Below are 19142 nucleotides of genomic sequence, written 5' to 3'. Positions count from 1 at the left end.
TTCTTTTGGACACAAGGTAGAATTTATCTATTTATTTTGTTTGGCATGATGAATAGTTTATTTATTTTTTTTTCACTTTTTCTCTTCCCTCTTTTGATTCAATTGAAGTATTTGGTTCTAGTTTGGTAATATGGTTTGTTCACAATTTTTCACTTTCTTTATTCTCTATTTTATTATTTTTCGTGTATATATATATATATATATATATATTATTTTACGTAATGGTTGTATTCGCACAATTAATTATTCAAACAAAAACACCCTCTCTATTGTGTGACATTTTTATTCTTCTAGTTTAATTGTGCTTGGTTCTCTATTATGGATTTTGTTTGGTATATTTTTTCTATATGGATTGTTATAATCCAAAATTTCCCCTTTCCCTTCTATTTTCTCTTTTATGTCACATTCTTTAGTTTCACTTTAGATTTTAGAGAAAATTTTATGAAATCTCTTTATAAATTATGGATGGTATTTTTGTAGTTTGTTTCACTTTAGTTTCACTTATGTATTTAAGTACTTTTTTCTCTTTTATGTAACAATTTTTTTAGTTATATCTTATTTGGTACATTTGTCTGTTTATTGAACTATGAATTGGCTATCGTTCTTTCTCTTCTATTGTGATATTCATTTATAACTTTTACTTTTGTATATTATTTTCTTCTTAGTTCTACTATATTATTTATTATATTGATTCGTTAGTTTTGTGCATAATGTTACATATTATTTTTTTAGGAGTACTATATATAATCTCTTAGTTAAATCCTTTTTTGGGTCTAATATTTAATTCCTCACTCTCTCTTCTATTTTTGTTTTACTTTGTGTGTAATAGTTGGTATATTGCTTTGTTAGTGTTAATTTGTGCAAGCACATAATATTTTTATAATATATTTCTTTGGTATATTGCTTTAGTTAAATGTTGCACATCATATCTTAGTTCTATTATTATTTGATATTGCTTTTTAGTTTTAATTTGTGCATTGTTACACATCATATTTTTATAATATGTTTCTTTTATGGGACATTATTTTAGTTCTACAGTACTTGTTTGTTTGAATAGATTGATCAAATAATTATAATTTTTCCCTTTTAGTGATCATTCTGCTTTTTATATTAGTTTCTTATTACCTTCTTGACAAAATATCATGAATTATTCTTATGAAATTATATGTATATTTTTTGTCTTCTATTCTTTTCTTCTGTCCATTTTATGACATTTTTATAGTTTCATTTTTTTGTGTATTATTTTCTTTGGTTGATTATTCTTATATTGATTTGTTAGGCTTGCTTCAGCCTTTGTGTTCCTTTTTTTTTTTTAATTATTATTTTTCCTTTTTCTTTATTTGGTCTTTTTTTGAAACATTAAATCTTGGACCAAATGAAGTTTTTGTATTAACAGTGGATGCTTTTATGTGGACATTTTTTTATACTCTGTTTTATTATTTTTGTATTTTTTTATTTAACTCATTTGGTCCTATTTTATTTCTTTGGGATCAAATGTGGAATTTATGGTTTAATATTTTTTCATCCTCTCTATTAAGTGACTATGGATTGTTCAAATGTTTCTCACTCTTTTCTCTCTTTTGTTGTTTGATTATGTGACATTCTTTGACTCCACTTTTGTTATATTATCTTATTTGGTCATATATTATTATTTAGTATATTGATGTGTTAGTTTTATATATATTTCTTGATGATTACTTCTACTAGATTTTGTTATATTTTATTTCTTTGGTATTTTTTGTTCTTTTGGTGTGGTTGAACTGTTCAAGTTTTTAACGTCTCTTTGATGTGTGATATTATTTTAGTTTTCTTGTTTGGTTGGATATACCTTTTATATATGTTTTTTTAATGGCTTTATCTTGTTGAAGTTAGCCTAGTTCAAATGACATATGATAGTAGAGCCTAGTTCAAATGACATACGGTAGTAGATCTTTGGTTTGAATCCCCCACCTCTATTGTACTAAATAAAAAAAAAAGTAGTTTTATCTTTCTTTCTTTTTTTTTAATCTTGTTTTGTTGTACTACTAAGTCGAGTCTATCGATGATAGACATATCTGATCACTTTGACAAAAATGACATTTACAGATGACTCACAACCCATATACGAGAGTAAAAGTGGGCTCGCTTCTATGAGAACATTTCAAATGGCTTATATTCTCTAAAACTCTCATGAATTCTTTTTTTTTTGGGTATTTTATTTGGGGTTTTTTCTCAAATTTAAATGCTCTTTTTTTCTACTTCTTTGATCTCTTCACTTTTCCTTCTTCAAATCTTTTCAATCTCTCTCCTTTTTACTTCTATAAATATTCAAAACTTTTTTCTTCCTTTTTCTTTAATTAATTTTTTTTTAAAAAAACTCTTTTTCAAAAACATTTTCTCTTAACTTTTTTTCACTTAAAATTTTGTTTAAACAACCCCCCCCCCCCAAAAAAAAAAAAAAAAAAAAAAAAAAACTTCTCAAAATATTTTATTTTTTTCAGCTCACCTTTTTATTAAAAAAATAATAATAAATAACTCTCTTTTTCCCCAACATTTACTCAAAACTCTTGACTTCAAAATTTGTTTAGATAACTCTCTTTCTCAAACTTTTTTCTTTTAAATTTTATTTTTGCAAAATTTATTACACAAACATTTTTCAAGAAAAATTTTTTTTTTTAGTTCCTAGGTTTTAGATCTAGTTTTTATTTAGTCCAACAGTTTCAAAATGTTAATCCTTAAGTTATGAGATCTGTTTTAATTTAGTATTTAAGGTTTCAAAATGCTACAATTTCACCCTTGACATTTGAGTTCTTTTCTAATTTGATCCCTATGTTTCAAGATTTAAACTTTTAAACCGATTTTTCACTAAATAATCACCTTTTATCTTTATGTTAATAAATTTTATTAAAAGGATTATAATTAATTAAGTTTCACTATTTTATTTATTGTTTTTAAAATTCTACTTTATGTTTTTAATTAATGAATAGAAATTTGAGATTAAAAATGTAAAATCTTGAAATCCTAGACCAAATTGAAAAGACATTTTGAAATTTAGGGATTAAATTGAAACAAAACTCAAAATTTAAAGACTAAACGTATAACATTTTAAAACCTAAGGTAATAGAAACTATAGTAAAAACTTGGGGACTAAAAAGGTATTATTCCCCTTTTTGAAATTATTTTCTAAACATCTTCTGAGCAAAACATTGATGATCCTTTTACAAAGACCCTCACGACTAAAGTGTTTGAAGGTCACCTACAGAGTCTAGATCTACGAAGTTTGTAAACTAGGACAAGTGGGAGAATTTTTGGGAATATGCCCTAGTTTATTGTATTCATATGTTTATTGTACTCATATCACTTAAATTCAATATTGTGATACTCCACTAGGAGTTTTAGTCCAAGTGGGAGTTTGTTGGATTTTATGTCCTAAAACTTGTAGTTTGTAAATTAATAAACATATTCTATTTTATTTTTTGATAAAGTTGTTATTGAAATTGTAATCTTGAATGCAATAAACTAAGGTCATGAGGCTATTTAATGTAGTTTGAACTTTATGTAGTGACATAAATGTGGATAGAGTTCAAATATATAGCCAAAATGGTCTATAGTATATGAATAAGGTTGAGCGCCTTATTCTGGGGACACTATAGATGCACCCCACTTTGTAGTTAGAACAAACGATATGATCCTGAATCGTTCATTTGGAGACATGAAAGTTGAGGCGTTCTATATAAAGAGTTTACATAAGACTAAACTAGGAAATAGTCACTTTTTACGTTCTAAATGTCGTTTAATGTATAAAACTAACTATTTTGTTAATTGATGACCTAGGTAACTTAATCTTAATCCTGAGCTAACTATGAAATCCTGTTCACTCAGAATTATCCTTAAATCTGCATAGGTTAGGGCAGCTCATTATCGCTGGCCCAATAAGCCTCCCATTTCTGGGGTAAGATCAGGTGGATAGCTGGGAACATAGGGTGCGAGACGGAATTCACTCCTACCCATTATAGGGATAATAGATAGATTGTTCCCTTTAATACTATATCCAGGTCTTGGACAAGGGGCCCCACCCTCTCCTTGGCTCGAGAGGGTTTCGGTTTATAGGTTGGATCTTAAACCAATTGTTCATTAGAGGATCAATGGAACTTAAAAAAGAAGATGTAGTCTTGGGGGTAAAACGGTTTTATGACCCAGCTGAGATTAAGAACAACCTATGAAGGATTAGCTTACTAATCATGGTTATATCAAATGGACACAAATATATCTATAGTGAGAGGAGTGCAACTACGAGACTATAGTGGAATGACCCGTTAGTTAACGAATGTTGATTAGCTCCGTCTAAAAGAGTTTTAGCCAGCTAATCTCGGATCGTTGGAGCCCATGATCTATAGGTCCATTAGGTTCCCCTACTAGCTCATATGGAATAAACTTAGAACAGTATGATAGAATAATTCGAATTGTTCGAATTAGGTGAAGAGAGAGAAACCGACAAGTATATGTGATATAGTAGTCGGTTTTATAGTTTAGAGATATAGCTTTAATATTTAAATATGATTTAAATATCAAGAATGTGGATACGTTCATATTCGGAAGCTCGAAAATAATGGAAATGGTCAAAGATGTAAAAAGTCAAAAAGTTGACTTTTGACTTTGAAAAGTCAAACTTTGACCAACATTATATTCAAATATGATTTTAATTTCAAGAAAATGAATGCGGATTCATGCTCGGGAGGTCAAAATTAGTCAACACAAAAAAATCATAAAAAGTCAAAATCTTGACTTTTTGGTCAAAGTTTGACTTTGACAAAATGACTATTTTGCCCTATGACTAAAGTTAGTGGAAAAATCCAAACTTTTGTTGGATAATTCCACTAAGAAAATAGTGGGTTAGGTGTTGGCTTATAGTGGAGACATTAAGCCCACTTAGATAGTGGATTCTAGGTGTTGGGTTTTTACGAATTGATTTCATGCAATTTTTGCATGGCCTTTTTCTATAAGTATGGGATTTGAATTTAGATTAAAAATTTTACCCATTTGCCAAAAAAATTTTCAAATTTGGGCTGAAAAAAAAATACTATTTTAAGGAAAATTCATAACCCAAAACCCAACCCAAAAAAACATTTCTTTTCCATCTCTTTTTCTCTCCGCTTTCTTCATCAACCGGGTCCCACAATTTGGTTCTGAGTCCAGAGAATAGTAGATCAAATCTAGTGGTGGTTTGAAAGATTTTAGGTCGAGATTCAGCAAGGAAAAGTGATTTTCGGGAGCTTCAAAAGTAATCTTTAATTTACTGTTTTTTCCTTCAATTGCATGCTTTTTTTCTTTAAATTAAAAGCAATTAGAGTGTAATTAGATCCTTATTCCACTGCGTATGTCTCGTGTTCCATCAAAAACAAGGTTACTATTGGCCGAGCCTTCGAGATAACGTCATGCAATTTACCAAGACTTGCCTTGTCTACCAACAAGATAAGGTCGAAGGGCGAAATTAACGGGTCTTTTGGAGCCCCTATTGTGCCCTCTAGACCATGGGAAAGTGTGTCTCTCGACTTCATCACCCATTTGCCCAAGGTTAAAGAGTTTGAATCGATCCTTGGTATCATCGACTGGTTCTCAAAATATGCCACATTTATCCTAACGTCGAAGATGTGTACAGCTGTGATGACTACCCAACTGTTCTTCAAGCACATTGTGAAATTATGGGGCATCCCCGTGAGCATTATTAGTGATCGGGACGGGAGATTCACTGGGACCTTCTGGACAGAATTGTTAAAGATATTGGGATCAGCACTGAACATTTCCTCTAGCTACCATTCCCAAACAGACGGCCAGACGGAACGCTTTACAACATGCTCGAGGAATATCTGTGTCACTTTATCGATGCTAGACAGAAGAACTGGGTCTAGTTGTTAGATATTGCTCAGTTCAGCTTCAACAGCCAACAAAGTTCCGCAACTAGAAAGACGCCCTTCGAGGTAGTGTACGGCAGACAACCACTCATGCCACATCTGGTGGACCATCCCTATGCGGGCAAAATCCCTCAGGCACACAATTTCACCAAGGAGTGGAGCCAAACCTCTGAAATAGCTCGCACCTGTCTAGAAAGAGCGTAAAAAATAACGAAGTGGACTGATAAGTAGCGGAGGCCCCTCGAGTTTCAAGCTAAAGTACTGATCAAGCTGCGACCAGAACAGTTCCGTTTCTGAGGCCAGAGAGACCAACGTCTAGTACGAAAATAAGAAGGGCCAGTGGAAGTGATTGAGAAGGTCGGGAAAATCTGGTATAGGGTTCAGCTACCCTCATGGATGAAGATCCACCCTGTCATCCATGTGAGTATCCTGAAGCCCTATCACCCCCGATCCCAATGATGAGCAACGGAATATATTGATGCGCCCACCTGTCACGATGAAGAATTCAGTTGAAAGGGAAGTTACAAAAATTATGGATAGATGTACTCACCGTATCGGATGACCGAGACGAGAACTGAAGAGTTCTTAGTGAAGTGGAAGGACCTCCTTGACAAAGAAATCAGTTAGGAGCGCGTGGAAGACTTGAAGAATGCAGTTCCAGCAATCGCCGAGTTCGAGCAGGGTCAGTTGACAGGGATGTCAACCAATTAAGTGGGGGAGTGTCACGGTCATCTTGTCCAGGGTCTGTTGCCCATGGCTACATGCCCGATCCAACCCCTTTTTATTATGCTTTATGTCAGGTATTGTATTAGTTTAGTTAGCTTGCTTTCTTCATATTTTTGTTGTAAGTGACCGCTCGCCCTTTTGCATATGCAAGAGTATCAGTTGGCTTTTTGTTCAGAATGCACTATATGGAGATAAGACTAATCATCACTTCCCCATATCTGGAGTAGTACTCTATAAAGCTGTTGTTGTTGCTCATTGCTTTCTAGTCTACTACAAATATTCATTCCTACGCATCCAATGGTAAGTAATTTACCCTTGTTTATTGTCTTCAATTTTAGTTAATTAACCTTAATTATTGCACGTGATTATTATTCTAATTATGTATCATGGAGTATGTTAATTTCATATCGACATCCCTCGAAAGAGGGATTTAATTAATACACACACCTTAATTCCATCTCCATACCTTTCCCTCACAGTTTTTTCTGTTTCATTCTCTCTTTCCTTTTTTTTAATATGTGACTTTTTGGATTGTTCTAATTTTTTATTGTTTCACTGTTATATTTTATTTGATCCAGATGTAGATTGTTAATTATATGAATGATGTTCTAGTTTCACTTTATTGTTATTCTTGGTAGATTTTTTTTTCTTCTTTTAAAGTAGAATATTGAATTAAACTTCTTTGGGACTAAGTATAATTTATTTAATACTTTTTTGCATGGATGGTTTAATTATTTTCACCGTTTCTATTTTTCATGACATTCTTTTGGTTGTTTGTTACATTGTTTCTAGTATGGATTTTTCAATTTCTCTCTTCTTCTGTTGTCTCATAATGTGACATTCTTTAATTAGTTCCCTTTTTTATATTCTTTATTTTATTATATTTTTGGTATTTTCTAAATTTCACTTTTTTTTCTCTATTTTATTTTCTTTTTTTATTCTTCTAGCTTTATTTTGTTTGGTTCTACTATTATTTCAACATCATTATTTTTTTAATGTTATTGCACCATGGATTGTTCCAATTTCCCCCTCTTGTATGGTCTCTTTTTTGTGTGACATTCTTTTAGTTTTACACTGATATTTTGGGTTGTATTTGCACTATATAAGGGTTCAAAAAGTCTCACCCATTTCCTTTATAGTGTAACATTATCACTCTCTTCTCCTTATTAGTTTCACTTTTTTAAATTTATTAGTTGATTTGTTAGTTTTGTGCTCAATGATATACGTTATTATAACTCTCTTGACATATTATGTATTACTTTTTGTGTCTTTTATTATTTTTGGTACTTTTTTCTTTTACTTATTTGATTATATTTTATTTCTTTGGGATGTAGCATTTATTTGTCTGTTGGCATAGTTGCCCTTTGCACTATGGATGGTTCAGCTATTATCTTTCGTTTTAGTTCTTATATTCCTTTTAATATTGTTATTATTTATTTTTTGTATTCTTTATTTTACCCATTTGGTCATTTTTAGAAGTATATTCATTTTTTCTTTTGGCATAGTTGTATTTTGCACTATGGATGGTTTTTTTTTCTAACCTTTTTATGTGTCATCTTTAGCTTCAGTTTTTGTATTAATTTTTTATATTGTTATTTATTTTTTGTACGTTTTTATTTTATTCATTTGGTCATTTTTAGAAATAGATTCTTATGTGTTGGACAAAGGTAGAATTTATTTATCTTTTCACCTACCTTTCCATTGATGGATAAGGTTTTAATTTTTTTCACCCTTAGTCTATGTTGTGTTGTCTTTTTTGTATGGGCACATTCATTTAGTTTTATTTTATTTGCTTTCTACCATAATTTAATGTATAGACTCTTCAAATATCCTCATCTAGTTTCACATTATTTTTTTTTCTATTTTATTATTCTTTGCACATTTTTATTCTTTCATTCAATATTTTTTTAGGTAAGAAATATTATATATTTCTTTTGGACCCAAAGTGGAATTTATCTATTTATTTTGTTTGACATTTTCTTCACTCTTTTGATTCAATTGTTTGGTATTTGGTTCTAGTTAGGTACATTATATGGTTTGTTCACAATTTTTCACTTTCTTTATTCTCTATTTTATTATTTTTGGTATATATATATATATATATATTATAAGTTACTTAATTAATTAATTTCTTTTAATGATTTTTAATTTATTAATATAAATAATGCGTATTTAGGGAATAATCGAGTTAAAAGTGTAAATCTTGAAACATAGGAATCAAATTGAACTAAAACTTAAATGTCAAGGATAAAATTGTAATCTTTTGAAACTTAGAGACTAAATTGAAATTTAATTCTTAACTTAAGCATTTAATGTGCAACATTTTGAGTCAGTACTAAATAGAGACTAGACCCAAAACCTATCTATGATGGTACCAAAAAAGACTTCATTCAAACCCCTCTTTCATATAAACATTTTCTCAAAGCATTTTAGATTCAATTTTGTTTTTTTGCAAAAATTCATTTTCATAAAACTTCTCAAAATACTTTTTCAAAAAAATTTCTGTACCTTTTTTTTTGTTTGCAAAATCTTTCTCCTTAAAAAAAACTCTCATCATATTCTCACACTGTTTTCTTCCTTTTTTTCAAGAGCGTTATCTTTCAAAAACTCTACTCAAAATATTTTTTCGAAGCTTTTATTTATTTATTTATTGGGTTTTAAACTATTTCTGAAATATTTGCTGCAAACTATTTTTTTTCACAATATATTCTCAATTCGTTTTTCCAATTTAATTTTTCTTTTGAAAAAATCTCTCTTTCAAAACTATTTCCACTTTTAAGTTTTCTTTCAAAACCCCTATCTCATCATTATTTTTTCTTTATTATTATTATTATTATTTTTTTTTTTGCAAAAATTCATTGCATAAAACATTCAATCTCTTTCAAAAATATTTTCCTAAATCCTTTTGCAAAAACTCTTTCCAAAACATTTTTTGTTTTCAAATATTTTCCCGAACCTTTTTCTTTTTCAAAAACTCTCTTCTTCGAAAAACTCTCTTTTTAAACATTTTCGCAAACTTTTCTTTTCAATTTTTGTTTCAGCAAAACTCCATTCCAAAAAAAAAAATTCTTAATCTTTTCCACTTCAAATCTGGTTTTGTTTTTCAAAATATTTTCTCAAACTTTGTTGTTCCTTTTTTTTTTTTTATCGAAAACTCTCTTTCAAAAACATTTTCCAATTTTTTTACTTTAAATTTTGTTTCAAAACCTCATTCAAAAATAATTTCTCAATTTTTTTTTCATTTTAATTTTTTTTTAAAAAAAAAATTCATAAAAGAAGTAGTCAAACATTTCAAACTTTTTTCTCTTAAAAATTTATATGTTATTTCAATTTGTTAGTTAACTTTAGTGCTCTTAAGGTAAATTCTCTATTACATTATTTATTTCAAATATTATTGAGCAGTAATTCTTCTACTTCTATATTGTTGTCTCTTTAAGAATGTAATTGCCCTTTATCTCTCTTATATTCAGTAAATTTGAGGTGGTGTAAGAAAAATTAATTGATCGAGAATCAAATTTTCTATTTCATCTTATCCCTACCTTATTGTTTTTTTATTTTTTTAGCTATAATGTGTACCTTCTGTTTTTCTAATTTTATTTTCATATGAAGATTATTATTATGTATGTGGTTGAAATTTAGGGTGGTTAATGAAGGTTAGATTTGGTCATCTTTATATTTATGCTTGTTGTCTTGTAGTAAACATTTGCACCTTGCTTTTCAGGAAAATTTTCCTTTACCTCTTTTGAAAAATTATGTATTGCTTTTTTTCTTTTTTTCTTTTTCCTCCTTTTTTCTTTTTTCTTTTTTATGTGAGTGATCTTCTAGTTTTACTTTTTATTTTATTTTATTTTTGTTACACTTATCTAGCTCTTTTCTTTTTTAGTAGATTATTATATATTAAATTTCTTTTAGACATTTTAATTCGTGTCCTACTATTGTTTGGTAATTATTGTTTTTCTAATGTTATTGGGCGAGATTGTTTTAGTTTCTTTTAATTTTATTTTTTATATTTCCAGCGAGATTCCATGATCGAGCAGTGAGATTTGACAAAGTTTCATGCGAGATTTCATTTCTAGCGAGATTCTGATGGAATTTTCAAGCGAGATTTTGAGCAAGATTTCTAGTTCGAGCGAGATTCTAATGGAATTTCGAGGGAGAGATCGAGTTCGAGCGAGATCTTGATCAACTTCGAGCGAGATTTCGAGCAAGGAGTGAAAGATCAAGTTTGAGCGAGATTATTGAGCCGGTTTTCAACGAGAGATCGAGTTTTAGCAAGATTCAAGCAAGTCGATGAGCCAACAGTAAGATTGAATCAGTTCAGTGAGCGAGATCCAGCGAGATCAGTTGGTTCGATCAGTTTTCTCCTTTGCATGATGTCTTACGATATAAGAAGATTGAAGTAGAACTCAAGCATGCATCCATTGAGTTTTTGCTAAAAAAATTCGAGTTGAAGAAGGTTTTCTTCAAGTGGGTGCAGTGTGTTCTTCTCCAAATTCCTTTCATTCAAGCTTATTTTGAGTCTCACAACTAAATCTAAAGCTCCAAGAGAATAGTAGGGAAGATCTTGAGGTGGTTCATAGGAGATTTGGAGAAAATTTGCAGCTGAATTCGTGATTCAATAGGTTCTACAAAGGTATTACTTGAAACCATCTTATTATTATATGAGCATGCTTTATTTAAAGCCAAAATTAGTGAATTAGAATGCTTATTGATCCTTGTTGCTTCCGCTGCATGCTGATATACTGATCATTGGGAAGCCACTAAGTGCATACTAAGATATCTAACATGGTCAAAGGATGCTAGAATAACCTATCAAAGGTCAGAGGAATCTGAATTTAACCTAGTTTGGGAATGTTGACTAAGAACTTTGCTTAGGAAAATGACAAAAGAAGATCCTTATTGGGTTATATATTCCTATTAAGGGAAATATAATTAGTTGGAAAGCCACCCTACAATCAATAGTGACTTTATCAACAATAGAGGCATAATGTATTGCTTTTAAAGAGGCAATCAAAGAAGGTTTATGGCTTAAAGGATTGGTGAATGATCTCATATTGAATCAAATAGTAGTTGATATCTACTGTGAAAATAAGAGCACCGTTCACCTCTCGAAAAGTCCAAAATATCATAGTAGAACCAAGCACATTGATGTTAAATATCACTTCATCAAAGACAAAATTGAAAATGGAAAGATACAAATTTTAAAAGATCATACTTTTGACAATCATGTAGACATGCTCACAAAACCTGTTTCGAAGTTAAAGCTCCATAAGTACCTCGAGCTAATAGGCTTTGATTTTCCTGAAAAGGATAATATTGATCAGATCTGAAAGACACTTGAAGAAAATATAAAGACACTTAGAAGCTAATGTTGTTATCACCTCAGATTTAACAGAGGCGGACCTATGGCACAACAGATGGTCTCACATTAGCTCCAAAGGCCTTAATGCCCTATCCAAACAAGGAATTTTGCCCAAGGAGATCAGTAATAAAATGTCTTTATGTAAACACCGTGTGTTGAAAAAAGTTAAAAGACATTCATTCATCAAAGCATAGCATACAACAAAGGGCATGCTAGACTACATCCATACAGACTTATGGGGGATAACCTCAATTACAAGCCTAAGTGGTCAAGGTATATACATCCTTTACATATGTTTTTTCAAGAAAAAGCTGGTTGTATTTTCTAAAAACAAAGGATTAGGTTTTTGGAAAATTTAAAGAATGGAAATCAATGATAGAAAAATAGGCAACAAAGGAAATCAAATACCCTAAAACTGATAATGGTCTGGAGTTCTATGGTGAGGAGTTTAAACCTTTTCTATAAAGAAAATGGAATAACAAGACACAGTACAATGAAGCAAACCCCTCAACATAATGAGGTAGCTGAGAGGCTAAATAGAATTATCATGGAAAGAATAAGGTTTCTTTTGTCAGATGTCATCCTAGAAGAGAAGTTTTGGGCTGAAGCAACTACCTATTTAGTGTACACTAAATAGAAGTCCTCACACCTCCCTAAATATCTTAAAATTGAAGAAAAGTGGACCAAACACCCTCCCAATCTAAATGACCTTAAGATGTTTCGTTGTGTTGGGTATGCTCATCATAATCAAGGGAAACTTAAAGTTAGAGCTGCTATGTTTATGTTTGTTAGTTTTGTGGAAGGTGTGAAGGGGCTCAAACTTTGGCATCCCACTGAGAAAAGATTTATAATCAGTAGGGATGTTACCTTTAGAGAAAATGAGATAGAGGAAACATCAACTTATACCTAGAAAAGTCCTAAAGAAGAAACAACAACTTATACCACTAATTTTGAGGTGGAGAATGTTACAGAACAAGATCCTAACTCTAACATAGAAGAGATAGAGGAAGCATCAAGTGTTCATGTAGAGGGTGTTGAATGTCCTCCTAATCTAAGTCAATACTCTCTAGCAAGGGACAGAAAAAGAAGAATATAGTTCCTCCAGCCAGATATGCAGACACAAACTACATGAATCTTGTGTTGAATGCCACTGTGGCTCCTAATGATCAATAACCAACCACTTTTGAAGAAACTTTGGGTGGTTGTGATGCCAGATTGTGGATTGAGGCTATGAATGAGGAAATTGACTCTTTAAAGGTTAATGACACTTGGTCTCTTACTTCTCTTACTAAAGGATGCAAACTAATTTAATCAAAGTGGATCTTCAAACTAAAAGAGGGTATCACTAAAGATTAGAAGCCTAGATATAAGGCAAGATATTTGCTATGGGTTTTACTCAGAGATATTGACTATACTTAAATCTTCTCTCTTATTGTAAAACACACTATAATCAAACTTCTTCTATCTTTGGTAGCCCAACGTGATCTTGAATTGGATCAACTAGATGTAAAAACAACATTTCAACATGGGTATCTAAAAGAAACAATCTATATGCAACAACCTCAAGATTATGAAGTTAAGGGAAAATAAGACTTGTATTGCATCTTGAACAAGTCAATCTATGGATTTAAACAGTCCCTAGATGCTGGTATAGAAGATTTAATGACTATGTTGCTAGCCCGGGGTTTCAAAGGAGCTTTCATGACATGTATGCATATATAAACTCTACCACCTATAAAGGAAATGGCTACTTACTTTTATATGCTGATGATATGCTCCTTGCATGGAGGCCTTTTGAGCAAAGAATTTGACATGAAAGACTTAGGTGAATAAAGAAAAATCTGAGGCATTGACAATATGAGAGACAGAGGCTCATCTACCCTAAGCATTAATCAAGCATCCTATTGATATACCTCATGGTCTCAACAAGACCTGATCTATCCTACTTAGCTAGCCTTGTGAGCAGACATATGTCCAACCATGGCAAAAGGCATTGGGTGTTGGGTTTTATGTCTTAAAACTCGTGGTTTGTAAACAATAAAACTTATTTCTGAAAATTCAATAAGTTGTTATTGAATATATGTATTGCTTATTTTCGTTTTAGAAATCAATCCAATAAATTAAAAGATTCATGACTATTACATGAGTACTTGAACTTTATGTAGAGACATAAAAGTGGATCAGGTTCAAGCAAATAGTCAAAATGATCTATAGTATATAAGTAAGGTTGGGTGACTTATTCTGGTCACTCTTAGATCCTAAGACAACAGAATTAGCCTAATAAAGACTAATCCAATGAATTAATTTAAACATCAAATCTAAAGCAATATTTGAAAGTAAAGACAACATCAAAGGGTTGAATAAGTACAAGGTTTTTTACTATGGATAATCTGAGTTTTGAAGAACATTACAAGCCATTTTATAGGCCAAATGGTCGTGGATAGACCAAGAAATTCAAAAGTCATTTAAATACAATTATTTATAAATTGTAGAAAATAACATCTAGAAACTTGAAACTTAATTGCATACTAAATTATAAGTCTAAATGATAAACTAGGAACGTAGAAAGCTTCAAATTGCCTTAAATATCTCTTCTAGAAGGCGGCAAAGTAGATATGCATGTTTGACAAGGTTTGACATCATATTTCCCCATGCAGTGCACACTTGACAGCATTTTCTTCACAAAATTTACACACTTTTTTTGACAACCGTGTCATCTTCCAAAATATAGGACTTTTCCTGTGTCATCTTCATGCCATTCTCTTCTTGACTCATTGAAGTAATATTATATAAAAAAAAAATTCTCAAAATAATTTTTCGGTTCTTTGAATTTGCCTTGCTTCTTGTAATTTGCCTTGCTTTTGAAGATGTAGTGTGAATTCCTCTTGAATCTTATTTGCCTTGCTTCTTGTAATTGGTCCTTTAAGTACATGCAATGGTTCAATGGTTGAATTCACATAAGAGAGATTCTTCCCTTAAGTGCTGACTCTGGGTCTTGAACAAGGGGTCCCACCCTCTCATTGGCGTGAGAGGGACTCAGTTTGTTGATCGGATCATAAATCAATTGTTCATTAGAGGATCAGTGGGACTTAAAGAACAAGAGGTAATCTCGGGGTAAAACGGACATTTAACCCAGCCATTATCACGAATAACTTGTGAAGGGTTAACTTACTAATCATGGTTATATTGAATGGACATAATATGTCTACAGTGAAGAGAGTGCAACTATGGGCTTTAGTGGAGTGACCCATTAGTTAACGAATTGGAGTTAATTCGGTGTAAGAAGTTTAGTCAATTAATCTTGGATCGTTGGAGTCCATGTTTTGTAGTCCACAAGAGACCTTTGTGCTCGTAAATGGATTAGCTTTAGAACAACGTGATAAGTTAATTTGAAATGTTCAAATTAGAATTAAGGAAATTAGTAATTATATGAGATATAATTGTGTGTTTAAGTTTTGAATTAAACGCAATTAGAGAATTAATTAATATTTAAATATGATTTAAATATTAAATTCATGAAGGTGGATTTTATGTAAAATTAATTTAACGTTTGATATTGAATTAATTGGAATTAATTAAATTGTTTAATTAATTATTTATTATTAATTTTATTGAAAAATTAATTTATGAAATTAATTTTGTAAAATTAATAAAATTTTTAGTTTTGAAAATCAAATTGATTTTAGAAATCAAATTTGAAAAAATCGAAAAAGAGAAAAAAGAGAAAAGTTGGATTTCTCCACTCACCTTCAAGTAGCTCACACCAAACCCACTCGACTCTAGCTTCAATACTCCAAGCATGAACTGCATCTCATGCAGGCTTCTCCTTTGCATGATAGTCCTATAATATATAGAGAAGATTGAAGTGGAATTCAAGCATGCATCAGTTGAGCTTTTGTTGAAAAATTCGAGTTGAAGAAAGTGTTCTTCAAGTGGTGCATTAGTGTGTTCTTCTTCAAATTCCCTTCATTCAAGCTTATTTTGAGTCCTGCAACTCAATCTAAAGCTCCAAGAGAATAGTAGGGAAGATCTTGAGGTGGTTCACAAGAAGATTTGGAGAAGATTTGCAGCTAAATTTGTGATTCAATAGGTTCTACATAGGTATTACTTAAAAATGGAGAGATACAAATTTTAAAGATTCATATGTAAGACCCTAACACTAAATCTAAAGTGGAAGGTTAAATAGAGAAAAAAATCCTAAGTAAGGATATTGGGACAAAGAGTGAAAAACATTAATACTAAATTATCCAAAAAGGTGACCAAAAGACCAAACGCATATGAGAGGCTTAAATATGTTGAACACAAGAGTGCAAGGAGGATGGAAGGAAGAAGACTTGAAAAATGGCCAAGGGCTTGCATACAACAAACGCAAGGGCATGCGGACACAAGCACGGTATGCGTTGGAGGCATGCGTCGAGTGAGCATGCTAGGAGCGCAGGCCATGCGTCGAGGCCAAGCGCACAGGCCATGCGTCGAGGCCAAGCGCACAGGCCATGCGTCGAGGCCAAGCACGCAGCCCATGCATCGAACATGTATGCCCCCTACCTATGCGTCGAACGGGCAAGTCGGACGCCCATCCTATGCGTCGAGTGCTACCAAGTATGCCGAGCAGCCATGCGTCGATGCCTTATGCCAAGTGCACACCCATGCGGCGAGACACACCCACGCGACCGAGCGCGCCTATGCGACCGAGCGTGCCTATGCAACCGAACGTGCCTATGCGGCCAAGCGCGCAAGCGCCTAGGCAGCGCACCTATGCGTCGATGGTCAACATCGTGCATCCATGCTTAGTAGGCCGAGCAAGCATACCTAGCAAGCTATGCATCGAGGGTGCGCGGCCACCCTATGCGTTGGTGATGGCCGACTCATGCGATGGCTAAATGGGACTTTGATGAAGGAAGGGTGAGTTGCTATGCGTTAAGGACAAAAGGTAAAGCTAATTGGTGGAAAAACTCTAAGGAAAGATGCCAATAGTTATAGAGCATAAGTCTTAAACAATTTAAGTAGAGAAATATGTTTAAGTATTTAAGTAATTTAGGTAGAAAAAGGAGGATCACACAAAGTTCTAGCAGGAGGTGGACAAAGGAGATTTCATGCAATGAAAGTCTTATCACACTAAGCAGGAGGTGGGTGAAGGAGATTTCATGCAAAAAAGGGAATTTTGGCTGGCAAGCTAAGATGAGAACAACTCAAGGCTAGGCTGGGTAGGCTAAGTGTTGGCAGCTCCAAAGTGAGACAAATAGGAGTTGGGTTGTCACAAAGAGGTGAGTTTGGAATGGCTATAAATAGAGGGGTTGGACGAAAGGGATTTATTAATACCATCATCAAAAAAACTTGTGTTGAGAGCATATTTAGAGTGTTACATTTGAGTTCTTAGGCTGCCAAGTTAATTGAAGATCAAAAGAAACAAAGGTTGCGTTGATGAGGTATTGAGTCAGCCTGGATGCACAGCCAACCCACACCCTGCGCGCATGCCTTGCAGCGCTGCGTCCGTCCGCGTGCCTCGCTCGACGCATCCCGCGCGCTAGCCCAGCACAGCTGCTCCGTCGTACGACGCATCACGCCCAGCGCAATAGGCTATTGTGCATGCCCAACGCATCAGCCCTCTGTGCGGCATAGCACGCCCACCCTGCCTACATCCAAATGCCCATATGCCTACCACAGTCCAAATAACCTGCTAATTTTAGGATTTTGCCTAAATTGGAGTAGAGTAGGCTGGTATTTTCATTATATAATGGTATTTTGGCTATTTTGACATTATCTATTGATATAACAAGTATTAATTGGGGAATTTTAATTGATATGGAGGAATTCTCAGGAAAATATTCTCAAGGTGATTTTAGTGGAAAAACTTGCTTGCGGTGAGTGTTTACTTAGTTTTATGTGTTGATATGTGGATAAATGCATATGTAAGTGCAAAATGCATGCTTATGATGTTATGTTGTTTACCATGATATTGTTTGTGAAATTTCTATGGAAACTGAGATTATACCCGGACTACATAAGTTAGCATGCTTAAAAAAGGTACTTGGCGGGAAAACATAGTCGGCCTTGGTCAGCGGGAAATAATAGTCAGTGACGACCGATGGAAAACATAGTCAAGTAACCTAAGCATGACTAGCGGGAAACGAATTGTCGATATGCACATTGGCGGAAAAAGTGGGTTATAGGAAAGTTTCCATAAAATGTTGTTATGATTGATAATATGTCCATGATATAAACTGCCAAGTATAGCATGGAACTGGAGGATGATGATTGAATGAATGTACACATGACCATGCATAAATTGTACTAGAATTGTGATTATGTGATTGATTTCCCAAAAATATGTTTTGCAAAGAGATTATTATTTTAAAAGCACCACTCACTGGGCTTAGTAGCTCACACTCTTCCAAATGTTTTCTTATATCCCCCTTCTCTCCCCCCCCGGTGGCAAAGCGAAGCGTTTAGGAAGGAGTCTACAAACCACCAAAACACTAGGACTTGGTAAATTCTCAGGGCATGGCTCGGATCATGTGATAAAAGAATATAGGAAATTGAACTCTATGTATGAAAGTTAGATAGATTATTGTAAACATGTTAAAATCTTTAATAGATAAGGGGAGAAATGTTAAATTAAAATGTTGTTTTGGAATACTACTGGTATATCCTCATGCTTCTTTCCAAGTCTTGGGGGCTAAGGCTAGGGAGGGGGTGTGACATCATACTTTTGACAATCTTGCAGACAGGCTCCCAAAACCTGTGTCGAAGTTAAAGTTCCAAAAGTACCTCGAGCTGATAGGCTTTGACGTACCTGAAAAGGATAATATTGATCAGATCTGAAGACACTTGAAGAAAATATAAAGCTAGATTTAAGGTGGAGAGTTGAAAAAGTAAATCCAACGGCTACGTGTTCTTTCTTTTATACATTTCATGTAAAAACTGATCTCCCTTAGACATTTATAAAAAGAAGCTCTCAGTACGTAATGTTTTTATACAAAGAAAAGAAAAAACAAATAGGTTGTACTCACATTTTCTTCAAAAACACGTCTTCCCATGGAAGTAGGCCTTTTCCCTTAGTCGAACCATGTTAAAACACTAGTGTACTTCTTCTTCCTCTTCATCTTCTTCATTTTTAGCTCATTGTTACCTACATTAAAGATAGTGTTATTAAAGCCTTTTAA

At 32.8% G+C, this 19142-nt stretch overlaps 1 long non-coding RNA gene across 2 annotated transcripts; it reads left to right on the top strand.

Annotated features, from left to right (window-relative positions):
* The first annotated feature begins 1272 nt into the window (after positions 1-1272).
* LOC150036801 (uncharacterized) lies at positions 1273-18940 on the top strand. 2 transcript variants are annotated; one of them, XR_016528953.1, is made up of 3 exons: positions 1275-6917; positions 10634-17054; positions 17106-18940. It is a non-coding gene; the product is annotated as an uncharacterized LOC150036801 (long non-coding RNA). The 2 variants fall into 2 exon arrangements; XR_016528952.1 differs by having other exon boundaries at positions 1273-6917; positions 10634-18940.
* Positions 18941-19142: the final 202 nt, after the last annotated feature.

The sequence above is a fragment of the Benincasa hispida genome, chromosome 4 (genome assembly GCF_027475165.1).
Source record: "Benincasa hispida cultivar pf3 chromosome 4, pf3_genome.v1.1, whole genome shotgun sequence".
Classification (NCBI taxonomy): Eukaryota; Viridiplantae; Streptophyta; class Magnoliopsida; order Cucurbitales; family Cucurbitaceae; genus Benincasa; species Benincasa hispida.
Note: the sequence above shows the minus strand (reverse complement) of the source record. Positions and strands in the feature narration are given on the sequence as shown.